Source organism: Hyla sarda, chromosome 7 (assembly GCF_029499605.1).
Source record: "Hyla sarda isolate aHylSar1 chromosome 7, aHylSar1.hap1, whole genome shotgun sequence".
Classification (NCBI taxonomy): Eukaryota; Metazoa; Chordata; class Amphibia; order Anura; family Hylidae; genus Hyla; species Hyla sarda.
The window spans coordinates 34,926,296-34,948,543 of NC_079195.1; the positions used below are offsets into that span (position 1 = coordinate 34,926,296).

The following is a 22,248-nucleotide window of genomic DNA, read 5'->3' on the forward strand; positions in this document are numbered from 1 at the left end:
ATTGGTTGCTATGAGCAACTCAGCAACTTTTATCTGGACAGGTTTTGATAAATCTCCCCCAATATACCGTATTTATCGGCGTATAACACGCATTTTTTTTTTTAGGCTAAAATTTTTAGCCTAAAGTGTATCTGCGTGTTATACGCCGATAAGCCGCTGCAGTTCAATGATTTAAAGCGGGCGCTTTAAATCAATGAACTGCAGTGGCTTTTGCAGGTCCAGAGACCTCCCGTCGCTGCCCGATTCTCTGCCCCTGCCTATCCTGGGGTCCAGAGACTGCTGGCGCCGCTGCCCCATTACTTCCCCCATCACCCCTGTTTTTTCTGACCCCAGGAAAGGCAGGGGGAGAGAGGCCGTCGCTGCCCGCTTCTCTGCCCCTGCCTTTCCTGGGGTCTAGAGCCCTGCTGCTGCCGCCTCTCTCCCCCTGGCTATCGGCGCCGCTGCCCCATTGCCTCCCCCCCCATATCCCTGGTTTTATAGTTACCTGTTGCCGGGGTCGGGTCCGCGCTGCTTCTGGCTCCGGTGTGACGCATAGACGCCAAACCGGAGCAGACCCCGGCAACAGGTAATTAGAAAACCGGGGATGGGGGGAGGCAATGGGGCAGCGGCGCTGATAGCCAGGGGGAGAGAAGTGGTGGCAGCAGGGCTCTAGACCACAGTAAAGGCATTGGGAGAGAAGTGGGCAGCGACTGCCTCTTTCTTCCTGCCTTTCCTGGGGGCTAAGAAAGTATATCGGGGTATACACATGCGCGCACACACACGCACCCTCATTTTACCAAGGATATTGGGTAAAAAACTTTTTTTACCCAAATAACCTTGGTAAAATGAGGGTGCGTGGTATACCCCGATAAATACGGTAACTTGCATTTGCCTAGTGGTCTACGTAAATAAACTACATAGAACAAAGATTGAGGCAAACCAAGTTATTCTATTGGATCAGATAAAAGTGGTAAAAGATATAACATCATTGAGACCATGGGGGGATAATGTGCATGACTTTGCAGGAGTCTTTAAGAAAAATTTGAAAGGGGCAATTTTGAACAGAGTACCTGTCATGAAACCATATTTTCTAAACTAACTCAGATGATATTCCCGAACACCCCTCCTGCCCTAAAAAAAAAAAAAAATTTGAGCTCTAAAAAGCTGTGTATCATACAGTTCCCTTTGCTCACATTGTCTGAGCTCCCGACAGGAGAAAGTGTGTGTTCCCCAGCAGGTGCGACGTCACTGAAGCCTGCCAGAACTGTGACTCTTTCCATGCCCCGCATGTACTTCCTGTGTTTGGACTTCTGCAAATCCGGGTAGAGACCAAACTGTTTGACTTGTGGCAAGGAACAGAACAGAGCCACCTAGTGGCTGTGTTTTCAGTCACATTAAAAACATATAAAGGTTGAGAATTTCAACAGCAAGTAAATAGCAAAGTGTCTTATAATAACATAAGGAACAATATATCAAAAGTTTAGTTTGGTGACATGTATTCAACCGCAACTATTTGGAATTTCAAATTGTAAGGGTCATCAGAATAATTATTCATGTGAATTACAAGGGTTTTTTCCCTCTTATGTCTGACATCCCCTACATGCTCGAATCCAACGCCTAAACTCATTCAATGTTTTCCCTACATATCCTGAAGGACAAGAATAATTAGATAGATTTATAACCGATTATCGTAAGCCGTATTTTTATAGATATCATTTTTAAAACCACATAATTCTTTAGATGCTTTCACCAATTTACAATCCTTACAAGATCCACATTTAAATATACCCACAATTTTACATTCTAGCCAATTGCCTGGATGCCTCAGAGGTACAAAATGGCTATAAATGAGCCGATCACCAAGATTAGGGCCTCTCCTATACGTAATGATTAGAGATGAGCGAACTTAGAGATTTGATTAGTCACAAACTTCTCGGCTCGGCAGTTGATGAATTTTCATAAATTAGCTCAGATTTCAGACGCTCCGGTGGGCTGGAAAAGGTGGATACAGTCCTAGGAGAGAGTCTCCAGCCACCGGAGCACCTGAAAGTTGAACTCATTTACGCAGGCTAAAGTCAGCAACTGTCAAGCCGAGAAGTTCGTGACTAATTGAATCTCTGTAAATTCGCTCATCTTTTTCCGCCAACGGGCCAACTATAGAATCCGTACTCAATATTGCCCAATAATTCTCAATGATTCATTTAACTACGTTAGCAGCCGCATCAAATGTCCCCATAATTCGGGTAGGTGACTTTTGACTCAAATCAACGGTTTTAGGAGTCAACAGAGTGCGGTCAGATGTTCTAGCCTCTTTATGTCTGAGCACCGACTGTGGGTAGCCTTAAGATTGAAACCGCTTTTTGAGTTGCCCAGCTTCCTCTCAGAAGGTAGCTAAGGTGAGCAATTCCTTCTGTCTGGCGGGGGTTTTCAGCAGCGGGCCCCCCACGATCAGACATCTTATCCCCTTTCCTTTGGATAGGGGATAAAATGTTTTTGCCCAGAATACCTCTTTAATGAGCATAGCGCAATGGATTTCAATGAGCAGCAAGCTGTTGCATTGCGGGATTTTACAGATTCAGGAGCTGTTTCGCCAGTCGTATCCCACAATTGCAATTATATTACTAAGAACCCATACTTCTATCCTCTTCAATCTAGGACCGAATGTATGGATAGGTTCCAAAACCAGGTTGAAAAGGATTTGGTGGAATTAAACAAAAACTTTATTTACATCCAATGTCCAGACATAACTTAAATTCAAAGGAGCGTCTTGTTCTAAAGGAATTACAATCCTGTAATGATATAACTATAAAAATGTCGGACAAGCGAGGTCTAGTTACAGTTATGGACAAAAAAAATTATATATCGTCTATACAAAAACTGTTAGCAGATTCTAAAACGTATTGCAAGCTTAAAAATGATCCCACCAAAGCCTTTCAACGAGAGTTAAAAACATTGATGGAAGGAGTAACGTGGTATTTTAAAGGAAAAGGAAGCTGAATATTTATTTATAGAACATCCTAAGCTACCAATCATGCATGCTTTACCAAAAACTCACAACGGTTTGGATCCTTTTGGACTTGAGACCCATTGTATCTAGCATGGGATCCATGTCTGAAAGATTATCATCATGGTTGGATCAATTGCTCCAACCTTTAGTCAAAAGGTTTCACTTGATATCTCCAGGACTCTAAGGACTTCCTTGGCCACCTTCACAAACTTGTGTGGCAGCCTGATTGGCACTGGCTCACGTGTGATGTTACTTCGCTGTACACAAGCATTCCGTGGGGGATTGCCATGGACGCCCGAAAATTTCATTTATGTAAATATAGCAATTACACCCATGATTTGATCAGTTACATTTTGAAGGTAACTTGGTTTCTTAACACACACAATTTTTTTTCTTTTGATTAATTTTTCCTTCAATGTAGCGGAGTTTCAATGGGGGCCCGGACCTTCCCCTCTCTAGCGAATCTGACAATGTTGCACTGGGAAGAGTTGTATATTTATGCTGTTTCCAATCCGTACTCTGGTCACTTAAAGTGGTACGGGAGATACATAGATGACCTCCTCCTCATTTGGAGGGGGGGAACGTCTCTCCCGTACCACTTTTTGTTGACTATCTCAACTCCAATTCCTTCAATCTCAAATTTACGTTTGAGCTCCATTCAGACAGTGCGACATTTTTGGACTTGCGTTTGAGGGGAATTACCGGCAACACCATCACTACATCTACATAGTTACATAGTTAGTACGGTCGAAAAAAGACATATGTCCATCAAGTTCAACCAGGGAATTAAGGGGTAGGGATGTGGCGTGATATTGGGGAAGGGATGAGATTTTATATTTCTTCATAAGCATTAATCTTATTTTGTTCCAGGAATGTATCTAATCCTGTTTTAAAGCTGTTAATTGTTCCTGCTGTGACCAGTTCCTGAGGTAGACCGTTCCATAAATTCACAGTCCTCACGGTAAAGAAGGCGTGTCGCCCCTTGAGACTAAACTTTTTCTTCTCCAGACGGAGGGAGTGCCCCCTCGTCCTTTGGGTGGGTTTAACCTGGAACAGTTTTTCTCCATATTTTTTGTATGGGCCATTAATATACTTGTATACGTTTATCATATCCCCCCTTAAACGTCTCTTCTCAAGACTAAACAATTGTAACTCCTTTAATTGCTCCTCATAGCTAAGATGTTCCATGCCCCATATTAGTTTAGTCGCGCGTCTCTGCACCCTTTCCAACTCCGCAGTGTCCCTTTTATGGACCGTACCGTACACCTCTTTCAGGAAACACCATATTAAGAGTAGATTCTAATCACCATCCACGCACGGTAAAAGCTATTCCATTAGGAGAATTAACCAGACTTTAGACGAAACTGCTCAGACACAAGTGAATTTTAGCATGAGGCCACACTATTGACATCTAGGTTACAATTTTGTATGTACAAAAATAAACATCTACAAAATGTATACCAGCAAGTCATTAAAAAAGAAACAATTTACCGGTACTTACCAGAAAACAGCAAGGAATGCCCTGAAATGAATCAAATGACTGCATCGGTTTTGAGTGTCACATACACACGTCAATTCAAACAGATTAAGCGTATTATTAATAACAATTTACATATTTTAAAAGATGATCCGTGTATATCTGACAGACTCAAATGGGGATGCTGCATAGTCCCTAAAAAGGCACCTACCCTAGGTGGTTTACTTTCTCCAAGCATAGTCACGTCCCAAACAGAAACTTGGTTACGCACCACAGGCTTTTACCGGTGCGGCTCTTCTGTAGGCCGCACTTGCAAATTTGTCAAAGAGTGCAAAACTTTTCAAATGCAGAAGAGACCAAATCTTACAAAATTAAAAATTATCTCATTTGCAATACTACTCACTGTGTTTATATCATTGAAGGTGAGGCATGCTGCAAAAAATATGTAGGTTGCACTACTCGTAAACTTAAAACACGTTTTTTGGAACATGTTAATGATGTTACTAATACAACTTTTAGGAATCGCTCTGGCGCGTCTTTACATTTCGTACAAAAACATGACAGAGACATCTCTTATTCGAGTATATGCCATAGGGAAGATATATATGAACATCAGCGGAGGAGACATTCAACGTAAGCTTATGGATAGAGAAGCATTTTGGCAATTCACCCTGGTATTCAAGAATACCTAGTGGCCTCAACTAAAGAACTTTTATTCCATTATTAATAGAAATATAATTATTTCTCTCATCTGTCCTTTCATGGTCTATATGGCACAATACTATGTCTTACTTGTATGAGTTTTAGTTCACATTGTACGATTTGTCCTATGTTTTTAAATTTTTTTTTCATATTATGGACCACACACTTAAAGAGTACCTCTCATCAAAAAAACTTTTGATATTATAGATTAATGTATGCAGAATAACTTTACAATTGCATGTTATTAAAAAATATGCTTCTTTCTATTTAATTTTCCACTTTGAAGAAATGACCACTAGGGGTCTCCCTACCAGTCCTGGCAGCAAGCATTTCAGACTCATGCTGGAGTCCTAAACACTACGAGCTGCCAGTCTGCTTTGTTCACAAAGGAGAACACTCAGAGCTGCCAGCCTGCTTTGTTCACAGCCTGTTTGGCTGTGAACAAAGCAGGCTGGCAGCTCTGAGTGTTTAGGACTCCAGCATGAGTCAGAAATGCTTGCTGACAGGACTGATCGAGAAAAATACAATGGAAAGAAGCATATTTTTCATTAACATGCTATTGGAAAGTTATTCAACATTCATTAATCTAAAATATATCAAAAGTTTATTTGATGAGAGGTACCCTTTAAATTCATGTTTTCACTCATTCCTCTTTCAATCTTTTCCTTTTTCTATCTGAAGACATTTACATATACATTTCAGTTTTTTCATATTTCTCAAAAAAATAATTAAATTCTAACAGAATCAAGTTACTTGAATGTATGTTCTTTTTGGTCTTAACTCATTGTGAACCGCTTGTTCATCAGGCGGCATGTCATTTTAAAAATGTTTTCCACCTGTGGAACTTCCTATTTCTATGTGCTGGTTACCATTGAAAGCATCTTTTGACAAAGAGTGCATGCGCTCGAAACGCGCCAAGATGCATCAGACTTTTTCAAGTGTGGAGTTGTCTCATGCTGTTTTAAGTGGATTTACAATAAAGCTGCAAAATTCCAAGTGCTGGATCGTTCGCATTTCATTATAGAAGTGTACTTGTTTCATCTACAAGCTGTACATCTTAAAGGGGTTATCCATCGTAACGTGACTTTAGTACTTTCCTGCCAGACAGTAATGGACATGCTTAGGAAGGATCTGTGGTTGTCCTGGGACAAAGTGCTATGGTGGACTGTGTTGAGTCCACCATAACACTGCTGCTTGTTGGAGTTCCCTCCCTCCAACTACAAGTCCCAGGATCCCTTGTTTGTAAGTGTAAGGTCTCTCTTCTCCTTCCCACACATCAGCCATTCCACCCATTGCGTGCTGTGCTTAAAACTACAATTCCCTGCATCCCTATTGAGAATTATCTTCCACCCAGAAGTCGTTCCACCCACTGAAGGACTACCATGCTCCCTTTTATCACATGACTAGTGATGTAATTTCTTGGGCTGCACTGCAACTTGGGAAAACCTGAGACAACCCTCTTCTATATGCTGTTAAAAGATAAACATTGGGGCAAAGATCACCTAAGAATTGAAAGACCAGCCATCAAACACAGATACAGACACTATATTATGAACTACACTAACTTTACAGCCGCGGTAACATAGTCAAACAAAATCCCAGGATACCCCTAAAAGCATTGTTTCCCAACCAGGGTGCCTCCAGCTGTTAAATAGTTGGAGTTTTGCAACAGCTGGAGGCACCCTGGTTGGGAAACACTGGTATAGACAGTAGGATCAGTCTACGCATTGTGGTTCACCAATTCAGAATGACTTATTCAACAAGACAATGCCACAAGAGTCATTTAGTCATGGGTTGGTTCTTGGAGCGTGACCGCAAGATAATTTTTCCCCAACGTCTTTAGATCTTAAATAGGCTTTGTCAGAATCAGAAACATTATATGTTGTACATCTTGGTAAAACATTAACCTTTCTATTATACGTCATAAAAAATTTTTTCCTTTTAAAAGAAATCATGGCTTATAATAAATTAAAAAAAAAAGAAAAATCATTAGGGGTCCTCATATAATCCAGAACACAATCCTGGCCGGCTGCAACATCATCTTTGTCCTAGCTGAAGCACAGGCTGGGACAAAGTCCTGGAAGTGAGGTGGTGATTTTCACTCCTCTGTGCTCACTCTTGTCCTGTCTGGAAATAGAGAGGAAGAGCAGTGAGCAGTGCACACACATCCTATTTATCCCCTTAAAGGGGTACTCCCACCATAGACATCTTATCCCCTATCCAAAAGATAGGGGATAAGATGTCTGATCTCGGGGGTCCCGCCGCTGGGGATCCACCTGTTTTTTTGTCTGGAAGCGCTGGAGGGTCTGAGTCGCGACTACGGGAACGGAAGTCCGTGACGTCAGGACTCCGCCCCGTGTGACGGCTTGAGGACTTTGTCAATTTGATGGCGGCTCAAACAAACTTGTACGCCAAACAGTTTGTGGCCCAATGCTTTTTTGGCTAGGCCCAATAGATGGACCCCCATCAATGCAGCCAAGATGAGGAAATTTGGGGGACTTTTACCCCTTATAAAAAGGAAAACTTGGGGGCTACACCATCATGTCAGTGTGAAAAGAAATATATTTTTTACACTAACATGCTTGTGTTGCCCCATATTTAAAATTTTCACAAAAAAAGTTAAAGTGGAAAAAGACCTCCAAATTTTTTAATGTAATTATCCTGAGTACGAAAACATGGCTCAGAAGTCACAGAGCACCATGTACATTTGAGGCCTTAATTTGTCATTTACATAGGAATGGCTGATAGTTGCAGAAGTTCTGACCTATAAAGAAAACCACATGTGACCCCATTTTGGAAACTACACCCCTTAAGGATTGTAATAAAGGGGGCAGTGAACATTTAGAACCCACAGATGTCCATGAATATGAACATTTTAATTTTTTTATATTCACGGCCCATTGTTCCAAAAATCTGTCAAACACCTGTGGGGTGTAAATGCTCACTGCACCCCTTGTTACATTCCTTTAGGGGTGTAGTTTCCAAAATGGGGTCCCATGAGGGAGGCTTCCACTGGTATGGCACCATGGAGACTTCATAAACACAGCATGGCCCCCAACATCTGTTTCAACCAAATGCACTCTCCGGAAGCCCAAAGGTACGCCTTCACTTCTGAGCCCTGCCGTGCGCCCACAGAGCACTTTACGTCCACATATGGGGTATTCCTGTGTTTGGGAAAAATTGGGTTACAAATTTTGTCTGCTTAAAGTAGAAATGCGGCATAAATATTTTAAGTCCCCCTGTGCCCGGGCTGCAAAAACTAAAAAAAATTAAATTAACTCACCTTCCTACGTTCCCCCGATGCTCCGGTATTGGCGTCCCGTTCATCCATCGCTGCTCGGCTCCATGCTTCTTGGGCTCAAAACGTCACACTGTGGTCAGCGTATCACCGGACGCAGCAATGTCCCGCCTCGGCCGGTGATAGGCTGAGCGCACTGTCGTTTAAGGAGCCGATACAGGGGAACGTAGGAAGGTGAGTTAAAGTGTTTTTTTTGTTTTTGCAGCCCGGGCACAGGGGGACTTAAAATATTTATGCCGCATTTCTACTTTAATCTTATTTTACCCCGTGTAAAAATTAAATGTTTGGGGCTCCACCAACATGTTAGTGTAAAAAAATTTAATTTTTCATTTTTACGGCCCTCTGTTCTTTTGGTGTCCAAATGCTCGCTGCATGCCTTATTACATTTCTTAAGGGGTGTAATTTCCAAAATGGTGTCACATGAGGGGGGTTTTCACTGTCCTGGCACCACGTAGGCTTTGTAAATGCAACATGGCCCCCCAAACATCTGTTCCAGCCAAATGCACTCTCCAGAAGCCAAATGGTGCTTTTTCCCTTCTAAGCCCTGCCATGCGCACACAGAGCACTTTACATCCAAATATGGGGTATTTTGATACTCAGGAGAAATTGGGGTACAAATTTTGTGGGGCTTTCTTCTTTTGCCCCCCCCCCCCCCCCATGAAAATGAAAAATTAGGGGTTACAACAAATTAGGGGTTTGTTGGTGTAAAAATTTGTATTTTTCATGGCACACTGTTCCAAAATTGTGTCACACACTTCTGGGGTGTAAATGCTCTCTGCACCCCTTAATTCATTCCTTGAGGGGTATAGTTTATAAAATGGTGTCACATGTGTTTTTTTTCCCACTGTTCTGGTACCATGGGGGGCTTTGTAACTGCAACATGGCCCCCAAAAAACATTCCCAGCAAAATTCTCTCTAATAGCCAAAAGTTGCTCCTTCCCTTCTGAGCCCTGTTGTGCGCCTGCACAACACTTAACCTCCGCATATGGGGCATTTCCGTATTTGGGAGAAATTGAGTTACACATTTTGTGGGGCTTTTTCTCCTTTTACCCCTTGTGAATATGAAATTAGGGATTACACCAGCATTTTAGTCTAAAAATGTTAATTTTTCATTTTCACAGTCCACTGTTCCAAAATTGTGTCAGACACCCATGGGTTGTAGATGCTCCTTGAGGTGTGTAGGTTACAAAATGGAGTGACATGTGTGTGTGGGGGGGGGGGGGGATTCCGCCGTTCTGGCTGCAACATGGCCCCCAAAAACTATTCCAACTATTCCAGCCAAATTCTCTCTCGAAAAGCCAAATGGCGCGCTTTCCCTTCTGAGCCCTGTTGTGCGCCTGCATAGAACTTTACATCCACTTATAGGGATTTCCACACTCTGGAGAAATTGTGTTACATATTTTGAGGGTCTTTTTCTCCTTTTACCCCCTTCTAAAAATGAAACATTTGGGGCTACAACAACGTGTTAGTGAAAAAAATTTAGATTTTGAATTTGCACTTTGCTGCGTTTCCTGTGAAACACCTAAAGGGTTAACAAACTTATTGAATGAAATTTTGAATACTTTGAGGGGTGCAGTTTTTTAAATGGGGTCATTTGGGGGGGGGGATTTCTAATAGAACGGCAACCTCAAATTCACTTCAAACTGAACTGGTCCCTGAAAAATTCAGATTTTGAAATTTTCGGGAAAATTGCTACTAAACTTTGAAGCCCTCTAGTGTCTTCAAAAAGTAAAAAGATATCTACTTTATGATTCCTACATACAGTAGACATATTGTAAATGTGAATCAGAATGTCATTTACTTAGAATGACAATTTTCCTTGCAAGCAGAGCATTTCATATTTAAAAAAAATTCTAATTTTTTTTTTTTTTAATTTTGGATTCTTTCACAAAGAAATTATACAAATATCGATAAAAATATAACACTATTCTAAGAAGAATATGTCACGAAAAAACTATTTCAGAATCAGAATAATTAGTAAAGCATCTCAGAGTTATAAGTGCATAAAGTAATGAGGTGACCCACTGTGATGGCGGGACCATGGGGTGTGTAGGTGGAGGGGCAAAATGGTATTAACCTCTAATGTTTGTGACGCCAGAGTGGTTTTTGGGTACCGGAACCACACGAACGGTATCTCCACTATTCTAATGGCTAGGCAGTGAAAGGAGAGTCCACAACCAGTTATGCGTTAACAGAGGATTTACTGAGCTAAGATGGATGGTATTATCTTCACAGCTAGACCAGATTCCCAGGGAGGTGGCCAGGAACATAGAAGGACCTCGCAGCTTGCTGGGACCAATTAGACTTGTAATTGACTTTAGATAATTATCTTGAGGCTTGACTTTATACTGGACTTGACTATGGGTAGTGACAGCAGACATAGACTTTTGACTTACTGGAATGACTGTAGCTTTGCGGCCTTCCAGGTGCTGGTCACTAGCACTGAGATCTCTGGTGTTTGCTGTTCCTTAGCAGGGAGCATAAGACATAACAGAGAGAGAGTTGTAATTGCCGCCCCCTTATATAGAGGGGGGGGGGGGCTGAGCCAAAGCCCATTGGTCAAGTTGCAGGTCATAGGTTAAGCTGGTGCCCTCTAGGTAACATCATGTGATAACATAACATGTGACATTCCACAGGTCCTTTAGCCTAACTATACATTAACATACTGACTATAATCCTATGACAATAAATGACACTCATAATAACAGCAGGGGGAGACACTGCAGGAGAGCCCCCAGGTCACTGCGGGATTCAACCTGGCAGGGCCTAAGGGTAATACAGAACCATGTTCTGTACTGGGACATTACAGTAACACAGGTCAGATTTGAAAAATTTGGCTGTGTCCTTAAAGGGGTGCTCCACCAGAAAACATCTTATCTCCTATCCAAAGGATAGGGGATAAGATGTTTAATCTTGGGAGTCCAGCCACTGGGGACCCCTGCGATCTCAGGGCTGGCAGCTTGGAGCTTCAGTGTTCATGACGTCATGCCACGCCCCCTCCATTCATGTCTATGTTAGGGGGCATGATGGCTACTACGTAGCCGTCACGCCTCCTCCCATAGACATGAATGCAGGGGGCATGGCAGCTGTAGTCACCAGTCATCCAGCATGGAGCGGAGTTCTCTCCCTGCACCGGATGACTAGGGTGCTGCAGGGGGATAAGATGTTTTCCACGGGAGTACCCCTTTAAATTAAAGGGGTACTCCCGTGGAAAACTTTTTTTTTTTTTAACCAACTGGTACCAGAAAGTTAAACAGATTTGTAAATCACTTCTATTAAAAAAATCTTAATCCTTCCAGTACTTTTTAGGGGCTGTATACTAAAGAGAAATCCAAAAAATAAATGCATTTCCTCTGATGTCATGGCCACAGTGCTCTCTGCTGACCTCTGCTGTCCATTTTAGGAACTGTCCAGAGCAGCATTTGTTTGCTATGAGGATTTTCTCCAGCTCTGGACAGTTCCCAAAATGGACAGCAGAGGTCAGCAGAGAGCACTGTGGTCATGACATCAGAGGAAATGCATTTCTTTTTTTTGGATTTCTCTTTAGTATACAGCCCCTAAAAAGTACTGGAAGGGTAAAGATTTTTTAATAGAAGTGATTCACAAATCTGTTTAACTTTCTGGCAGCAGTTGATTTAAAAAAAAAAAAAAGGTTTCCACGGGAGTACCCCTTTAACCTGTTAAGGACATAGGACGTTCTCTAACGTCCCCACTACCTGGGCTTTAATGCCCAAGGACGTTAGAGAACGTCCTGTTGTATTTCCGATCTCTGACGCGCGCCGGGCCGAGATTGGAACTGGATGCCTGCTGAAATCCTTCAGCAGGCATCCAGGGCAAACGCCGAGGGGGGCCATGTAGGCCCCCCATGTTGGCGATCGCCGCAAATCGCAAGGGAAATCGCCCTTGCGATCTGCGGCGATACCGGGCTGATCGGGTCTCTGGGACCGGACCGCCTGGTAATTTCGCATGATCCCGGCTGTCACAGACAGCCAGGACCATGCTGAAGACTAGGAGCGAGGTGGCAAGCCTGCCACCTCCTCCTATCCCCTGCGATCCGTCGGTTAACTAACCGACCAATCGCAAGGGGGGGGGGCGGTTACTTCCTCCCGTCCTGCCCGGCCCCTTGAAGTCCGGAGAGGACGGGAGGAAGACCGGAGGACGCCGCGGGGGACGGGGGAGTGCTGGGGACCAGCCCTGGTACTTACCTCGTCCCTGAAGACCCGGATCCCGGCGAGGAAGATGGCGGCGGCGACAGGTGAGTAGATCTTCAGCCGCGGTCGGGCCCTTTACAGCAATGCTCGTCGCCGTAAAGCGACATGCATTGCTGTAATGGGACTCTAAACTACAACTCCCAGCATGCCCAGACAGCCCTTGGCGCCTGGGCATGTTGGGAGTTGCAGTTTTGCAACATCTGGAGGTCCACAGTTTGGAGACCACTGTGCCCTTCCAGATGTTGCAAAACTACACATCCTCAGCATGCCCTTACTGTCCAGGCATGCTGGGAGTTGTAGTTCTGTAACATCTGGCCCTTCAGATGTTGCAGAACTACAACTCCCAGCATGCCTGGACAGTTTTGGCATACTGGGAGTTGTAGTTTTGCAACATCTGGAAGGGCACAGATTGGGAACCACTGTATTAGTGGTCTGCAAACTGTAGTCCTCCAGATGTTGCAAAACTACAACTCCCAGCATGCTGGGAGTTGTAGTTCGGCAACATCTGGCTCTAAAGATGTTGCCGAACTACTACTCCCAGCATGCCTGAGAATGCTGGGAGTTGGGGTTTTGCAACAACTGGAGGCACACTGGTTGGGAAGCATTGTCTGTTTCCTAACTCAGTGTTTCCCAACCGTGTGCCTCCAGCTGTTGCAAAACTATAACTACCAGCATGCACTGATAAACTGTGCATGCTGGGAGTTGTAGTTTTGTAACAGCTGGAGGTCCCCCCCCTGTGAATGTACAGGGTACATTCACATGGGCAGGGGCTTACAGTGAGTATCAGGCTGCAAGTTTGTGATGCAGCAAATTTTGTGCGGCAGCTCAAACTCGCAGCGGGAAAATCGCTGTAATCCCCCGCCCGTGTGACTGTACCCTAAAAACACTACACTAACAAAATAAAATAAAAAGTAAAAAACACTACATATACACATACCCCTACACAGCCCCCTCCCCTCCCAATAAAAATGAAAAACGTCCGGTACGCCACTGTTTCCAAAATGGAGCCTCCAGCTGTTGCAAAACAACAACTCCCAGTATTGCCGGACAGCCGTTGACGGTCCAAGCATGCTGGGAGTTTTGCAACAGCTGGAGGCACCCTGTTTGCGAATCACTGGCGTAGAATACCCCTATGTCCACCCCTATGCAAATCCCTAATTCAGGCCTCAAATGCGCATGGCGCTCTTACTTTGGAGCCCTGTCGTATTTCAAGGCAACAGTTTAGGGTCACATATGGGGTATCGCCGTACTCGGGAGAAATTGTGTTACAAATTTTGGGGGGCTTTTTCTCCTTTAACCCCTTATGAAAAGGTGAAGTTGCGGTCTACAACAGCATGTTAGTGTAAAAAAAAAAATTTTTTACACTAACACGCTGGTGTTGCCCTATACTGTTCATTTTGACAAGAGGTAAAAGGGAAAAATGCCCCCCAAAATTTGTAATGCAATTTATCCCGACTACGGAGATACCCCATAAGTGGGCGCAAAGTGCTCTGGGGGCGCACAACAAGGCCCAGAAGGGAGAGTGCACCATGTACATTTGAGGTGATTTGCACAGGGGTGGCTGATTGTTACAGCGGTTTTGACAAACGCAAAAAAAAAAAAAAAAAACACATGTGACCCCATTTCAGAAACTACACCCCTCACGGAATGTAATGAGGGGTGCAGTGAGAATTTACACCCCACTGGTGTCTGACAGATCTTTGGAACAGTGGGCTGTGAAAATTAAAAATGTTGTACAGCCCACTGTTCCAAAGTTCTGACAGACACCAGTGGGGGGTAAATGCTCACTGTACCCCTTGTTACCTTCCTCAAGGGGTCTAGTTTCCAAAATGGTATGCCATGTGAGGGTTTTTTGCTGTTGTGGCACCATAGGGGCTTCCTAAATGCGACATGCCCCCCGACCAAAATTTGCTCTCCAAAAGCCAAATATGACTCCTTCTCTTCTGAGCATTGTAGCTCGCCCGTAGTGCACTTCAGGTCCACTTATGGGGTACCTTCAAACTCAGAAGAGATGGGGTTACAAATTTTGGGGGGTATTTTCTGCTATTAACCCTTGCAAAAATGTGAAATTTGGGGGGAAACACACATTTTAGTGAAAAAAAAATTTTTTTTACATATGCAAAAGGCGTGAAACACCTGTGGGGTATTAAGGTTCACTTTACCCCTTGTTACGTTCCCCAAGGGGTCTAGTTTCCAAAATGGTATGCCATGTGGGGATTTTTTGCTGTTCTGGTACCATAGGGGCTTCCTAAAAGCAACATGCCCCCAAAAACCATTTCAGAAAAACGTACTCTCCAAAATCCCCTTGTCGCTCCTTCGCTTCTGAGCCCTCTACTGCGCCCGCCGAACACTTTTCATGGACATATGAGGTATGTCCTTACTCGAGAGAAATTGGGCTACAAATATAAGTATAAATTTTCTCCTTTTACCCCTTGTAAAATTTCAAAAATTGGGTCTACAAGAACATGCGAGTGTAAAAAATTAAGATGGTGAATTTTCTCCTTCACTTTGCTGCTATTCCTGTGAAACACCTAAAGGGTTAAAACGCTGACTGAATGTCATTTTGAATACTTTGGGGGTGCAGTTTTTATAATGGGGTCATTTGTGGGGTATTTCTAATATGAAGACCCTTCAAATCCACTTCAAACCTGAACTGGTCCCTGAAAAATAGTGAGTTTGAAAATTTTGTGTAAAATTGGAAAATTGCTGCTGAACTTTGAAGCCCTCTGATGTCTTCCAAAAGTAAAAACTTGTCAATTTTATGATGCAAACATAAAGTAGACATATTGTATTTGTGAATAAATTATTTTTTTTATTTGGAATATCCATATTCCTTACAAGCAGAGAGCTTCAAAGTTAGAAAAATGCAAAATTTTCAATTTTTTCAGCAAATTTTGGAATTTTTCACTAAGAAACGATGCAAGTATCGACAAAATTTTACCAATAACATAAAGTAGAATATGTCACGAAAAAACAATCTCGGAATCAGAATGATAGGTAAAAGCATTCCAGAGTTATTAATGTTTAAAGTGACAGTGGTCAGATGTTCAAAAAACGCTCCGGTCCTAAGGTGTAAAATGGCCTGGTCCTTAAGGTTAAGGCCAAAATGGGCTGCGTCCCTAAATTACATAGACAGGCAGGGAGGTGGATGCCTTAGGGCACATGCTAATTGTATCCTTTTTGTGATCTGGTCCTGGTTTTTACTAGCTTGGTATACTTGTGAACTGTTTTGGGAGCATTACCAGTTTACAGCCAGTAGGGGGCAATTGTGCATGAATTATTGAAAATATACTCTATTGCTCTTAATAAATGAAACAAAATATGTCTTGCAGTTACGATATCTTTTTACTGGCTAAACCATGTATTTTATTCATTGTACCTTTTATCTATGTTAACTGAAAACCCTGCAAAATATATATATATATATATATATATATATATATAAAAATAATAATAATAAAAAGATATTTGAAAGAAATAAAAGAAACGATCCTTAAACAGCAAGGTTTCAAGGCTGCCTACTGTTCGGTCTCTTCATCAGGCAGGAGGTAACAATGCATATAAAGAAATAGCTGTACAAAAGACTCCAGGAGTGGTGGACTTAAAGGACATTTTAAAATAAAAAGCCCAGAATGAGCTATGAGAATAAGTGTACATGTAAAGGACGTGTTTTTTGTTGAGAGAATTTCCAACAACATATTTCACCCAAATGATGAAGCTGTCATGGAAAGTGGAAAAGAAAAATCATAAAATCAAAAAAGTCTGGAGGAAAACGTTTGTGTGAAGATTTTATTGCAGCTTTTGTCCCATTTTTAAGCCTGTGTTCACATCTTGAGAACAATTAGAGATACCGTAACGAATTACTGCGTGCGTTTTTGCTGACTTTTACTGCAGATGCTGCGTTTTACACTGATTAGCATATTCACGGTAAAACACGTCCTTTTTAATACAGTTTGCTATAGGCATGCGGTAATTAGTTGAAGTACCGCTAATTGGCCGCAACATTTGAACACAAAATAAACATGGGTAATCTGCTATCTAGGTTGACATGCTGCACATGGAATAAAAAAAAAAACATTTGCCTTTTGTATTTACCATTTGTATCTCAGGCTAGGCTTCAGCAGTGTTTAGTGTAACCCAGTCCTTGTTGTGCTGCAGTTGATGTCATTAAAAATAACTTTTTGACTTGTTGATCGGACAAGTCAAAAATTGTCGATCGCGCCGGGTCTTACTCCTAAGACCCGCTACGATCATGAGAGTCGGGAAAGCGGGGGCATTATTCTTAGATCCCCGGCCAACAGAGAGATCCGTACTTTTCTCTCTCTCATAGCACCTTGCAAAGTCCCCTTTTCCCTCCCTCCTTTTCCTTATCTATAGCTGTGGTTGCAGGTCACTGTGATATGTGTTGTGGTAGGGCACATGTGGTATCACTTTCCCTTTAAACTAATGGACTCTGCTTGCGGCTTCTGCCGAAAGAATCAACGTGTTTATTCTTTTGGCGGATCAATTTCAGTGGTGGAATTTCGCACAACAGAAACTCTGTGCGATATTCCGTGCGAAGAAATTCTGCAGTGTGATCATACCCCTATGCTCTCATAGCACCTTGCAAAGTCCTTCTCCATCCCTTCTAAACTATAGCTGTGGCTCCAGGTCACTGTCAGGGCCGGACTGGGGATAAAAAAAAAAACAGCCCTGGAAATAACTGCATACCAGCACCACAGGTCAAAGGGTGCAGCCGCAACATATATGACAGAAGCCTGGTAAATTAAAGGGGTACTCTGATGGAAAACATTTTTTTATTTTTTTTTAATCAACTGGTGCCAGAAAGTTAAACGGATTTGTAAACGACTTGTATTAAAATCTTTACCCTTCCAGTACTTTTCAGCAGCTTTATGCTACAGAGGAAATTCATTTCTTTTTTAATTTCTTTTTTGTCTTGTCCACAGTGCTCTCTGCTGACACCTGATGCCCGTATCAGGAACTGTCCAGAGCAAGAGAAAATCCTCATAGCAAACCTATGCTGCTCTGGACAGTTCCCTGATATGGGCATCAGGTGTCAGCAGAGAGCACTGTGGACAAGACAAAAGAAGAAAAGAAAAGATTTTCCTCTGTAGCATACAGCTGCTTAAAAGTACTGGAAGGGTAAAGATTTTTTTTAGTAGAAGTAATTTACAAATCTGTTTATCTTTCTGGCACCAGTTGATTTAAAAAAAATAAAAATAAATGTTTTCCCCCGGAGTACCCCTTTAAATACCAGGCTTTCACTACACAGGTTCTAAGCACTGCAGCCTGTGAGGGAAACCTGGCATTTGATTTGTCAGGCTTCCATTCTGTTGAGTTGCGGACTTGATGCTGCGCCCTTCCGGCCAGCCAGGCCATTACATAAAATCTTTATAGACTTGCAGCCAAGGGTATAACTGGTATCACATGGGCCCCTGGGAACATTTTCCAACTTTATCCCTCCCATATACAATCTCCATATCTATAGTCTTCAAAATGGTAACAGTGCTTGCCCCCTAACCACCCCACCCCCGTAGTGCCCTGCACAGTAACACTGGGGTAAGTAAGTTCCTCATTATGTCTCCCACAACAGTTGTGGATTAGCCTCCCCCCCCCCCCACAGTAGATAAGTAGTCCCTACAAGTCAGCCTCCCCTCCCCCAGTAGGGTTGCCACCTGGCCTGTATTTTACCGGCACAGCCAGTATTATGGCCACCATGCCGGTATTTTTATATAAAAAAAATACCAGCAATGCAATGGCCGATATTTATTCAACCAATCCTCCAACTCCCGGAATGTTGCACTATATACTATACCAGTGTTTCCCAACCAGGGGTGCCTCCAGCTGTTGTAAAACTACAACTCCCAGCATGCCTGGACAGCCGTTGGCTGTCCGGGCATGCTGGGAGTTGTAGTTTTGCAACAGCTGGAGGCACCCCTTGTTGGGAAACACTGACCTATACTATCTACTGCTATATAGTCCAGCATGCTGGGAGTTGTAGTTTTGCAACAGCTGGAGGCACCCCTGGTTGGGAAACACTGACGTATACTATATATTGCTATATAGTCCAGCATGCTGGGAGTTGTAGTTTTGCAACAGCTGGAGGCACCCCTGGTTGGGAAACACTGACGTATACTATATATTGCTATATAGTCCAACATGCTGGGAGTTGTAGTTTTGCAACAGCTGGAGGCACCCCTGGTTGGGAAACACTGACCTATACTATATACTACTATATAGTCCAGCATGCTGGGAGTTGTAGTTTTGCAACAGCTGGAGGCACCCCTGGTTGGGAAACACTGACCTATACTATATACTAGAGGTGCACCGAAATGGAAATTTCAGAGCCGAAACGAAACCGAAATAAAAAAAATGTCCGGCCGAAACCGAAAAAGACTTCTCCCCGTCTTCTGGTAAAATGCAGCCAGGGCTGGTGCAAGGATTTTTGCCGCCCTAGGCAAAAGCTCATTTTGCCGCCCCTTGACTCTGCCCATTGGCTCCGCCCCTTGACACGCCTTACCCTACTACTGGGGTGAAACACTGTAACAAACCTCCTCCTCATGTAATCTCCTTAATACTGGGGTGACACACTGTAACAAACCTCCTCCTCATGTAATCTCCTTAATACTGGGGTGACACACTGTAACAAACCTCCTCCTCATGTAATCTCCTTAATACTGGGGTGACACACTGTAACAAACCTCCTCCTCATGTAATCTCCTTACTACTGGGGTGACACACTGTAACAAACATCCTCCTCATGTAATCTCCTTACTACTGGGGTGACACACTGTAACAAACCTTCAGAGTGCCTCTAGTTGTCGCAAAACTACAACTCCCAGCATGTCAGGGCATGCTGGGAGTTGTAGTTTTGCAAGAGCTGGAGGTACTCTGTTTGGGAAACACCACAATAGCCCCTTATAAAAGCCAAAGTGTACCTGTCCCTTTAATAAATTAAATTACAACAATAGAGTCAGACACAGGCTGACAATCAATGGCTGATGGACTACTATACCCAGCATGCCCTGAAAATCTACAGCAGAGATAGTGCCCAGCGCAGTGCACATGCTGCTGCCCCATGTGAGGCCACTAACCCTAAGGGCTTCACCATGCCGGTACCTGCTATGCTCCAACTTCCAGGGATACATGGCTGCATGGTGCCCGGGGTTTCTCGGCCCCAGGCGGTCGGGCGGTCGGTCGGTCCCAGGACGCACCAACTACAGCCCTGTAGGCCTTGGGGCTTTTACTAAGGAACCAGAGGCTGGCGGGCGGTATGGACCTGGCTGGTCACCAGGCAACCAGGGTGCGGAGGCAGCGGCCTATTCTGTCTATGGGTTGCGCCGGCCCTAATTGAAAACAATAGCAAACCTGCTATTGGCTATTTCAAAATGCAATAGCCAATCGCAGGTTGGCTATTGGACCCGCCCACTATCTGCAGAGGAGCGGACCTGAAGGAGAACTTACTCCTTCAGCAGGCAGAGGGCGGGTCCAAAAGCCAACCTGCGATTGGCTATTGCATTTTGAAATAGCCAATAGCAGGTTTTTCTATTTGGTAAATGGTATAAGGGAAGCGGAGCTTGCAGAGGCCCCGGAGCGGATCGGCCAGCGGGAGATGGTGAGTTGGGATGGTCTTGGGTCATTATCGGCAATTTTTTAGTTGTTTCGTCATTTCCCCAAAATAGCTATTTTCGGACGATATGTTTTGGCCGCCGATATATCAGTGCATCCCTACTATATACTACTATATAGTCCAACATGCTGGGAGTTGTAGTTTTTGTTTGGGGCAGCTGCTGAGCCACAGGCTGTATCAGGGCATTCTGGGAGTTGTAGTTAGTCACTAACTGCAACTTTCGAATTTCATTTAAAACAAAACAATCAAAAAGTCACATCAAAACAAAAATGGTCCTGATAAAACTACAGATCGGGGCGCAAAAAATTAGCCCTCAAACGGGCCCGTATAAGGGGAAATAAAAAAGTTATAGGGGTCAGAATAGGACCAAATTTCCCTCGCATGTGTGTATCCTGTGATGTCACGCATATATAATTAATTATGCAAATTAGCATGGCCGGTATTCTTTTTTTACAAGAAAGGTGGCTGCTCTATCCCCCAGTAGGAAGGTAGTCACCTCAGATCTCTTCGGTATCTGCAGGACAAACATGCTAGATAATCTCCCCATCTATAGGCCCTGATCTGTTATAATGCCCCTCTTGGTGTCCCGCTGACTAAAAGGGCAAATGGGTAACTAGCTAGGTAAGTAGTTAGGTAGCCAAATAGGGAGAAAAGCAGCACAATCCGATACTAAAACATAATATTAGCGTTGTACGCAGATCCCTGGTCAGAAGTTTCCTACAATAAATAGCCAAAAGGATCTTTCTGCAGTCCTTACAAAAAGTGTGTTTTTATTTCATCCCAAAAAAACAAGCGCCCAATCACAGCAAGCGACGTTCCAGCCAGCTACCTGCTCATTTTCAAACTGCTGTGATTTGGCACTTATTAATAAAAACACTTTTTTAAGGCCTTAGGGTATGTTCACACTGAGGAATTGGAGAGGAATTTCCACGAGTAATTCTGCTCGCTTTTTCCTCTCCAAATCATTCAGCAGTGAAAATCCCCATAGAGCTGTATGTAAATCCCCATAGAATTCTGACGAGGAAGTATGTTCCGCGTGAAGAAAGAACTTGTTCTTTCTTTCAGGCGGAATCAGCTTCGTTCTCCCATAGAGATCAATGTTATTGGTCAGAATTCGCGCAGAATTTCCGCATGAAAAAAAAAAAAATTTTATGAATAGAAATACTTGAGACTCCTCCTCCGCATGAAACCTGCATTCCTGTGCGGAATTCCACGCAAAATCTCTGTGATTTCTTGTGGGAAAGTAACAATATTTTGAGGCAGAAAATTTCTGCTTGATTTCCGCCCCAATTCCTCAGTGTGAACATACCCTTAGGGGGAGATTTATCAAAACCTGTCTAGAGAAAAAGTTGCTGAGTTGCCCATAGCAACCAATCAGATCGCTTCTTTCATTTTTGAAAAGGTCTCTGAAACATGAAAGAAGTGATCTGATTGGTTGCTATGGGCAATTTAGCAACTTTTCCTCTGGACAGGTTTTGATAAATCTCCCCCTTTGTGTGTTGTCAAAGATCCATTTTTGCTAGTTAGGTAGCCAGGTACGTAAGCAGTTAGTTGCCCCAGATTTGACCCCTCAGTAAACAGATTGGACCCCCCAGAAGGCAGGTGGTCCCATCAGATTAGACCCCCCCAGAGGGCAAGTAGTCCCCTCAGATTAGACCCCCCCAGAAGGAAGGTAGCCCCCTCAAATTAGACCCCCCCCCCAGAATGCAGGTAGTCCCCTCAGATTAACCCCCCCCCCCCCTCAGATTAGACTCCCCTCCCCTGTAGGCAGGTAGCCCCCTCAGATTAGACCCACTCCCCAGTAGGCAAGTAGCCCCTTCAGATTAGACCCCCTACCCAGTAGGCAGGTAGCCCCCTCAGATTAGACCCACTCCCCAGTAGGCAGGTAGCCCCCTCAAATTAGACCCACTCCCCAGTAGGCAGGTAGCCCCCTCAGATTAGACT

At 43.5% G+C, this 22,248-nt stretch overlaps 1 long non-coding RNA gene across 1 annotated transcript in view; it reads right to left on the reverse strand.

The window, feature by feature from the left end:
- Positions 1–19,888, reverse strand: part of LOC130282493 (uncharacterized) — a 47,096-nt gene extending 27,208 nt beyond the window's left edge. Inside the window, exon 1 of the long non-coding RNA XR_008846421.1 lies at positions 19,794–19,888. This is a non-coding gene — a long non-coding RNA (uncharacterized LOC130282493). The remainder of the gene's footprint in view (positions 1–19,793) is intronic.
- Positions 19,889–22,248: the final 2,360 nt, after the last annotated feature.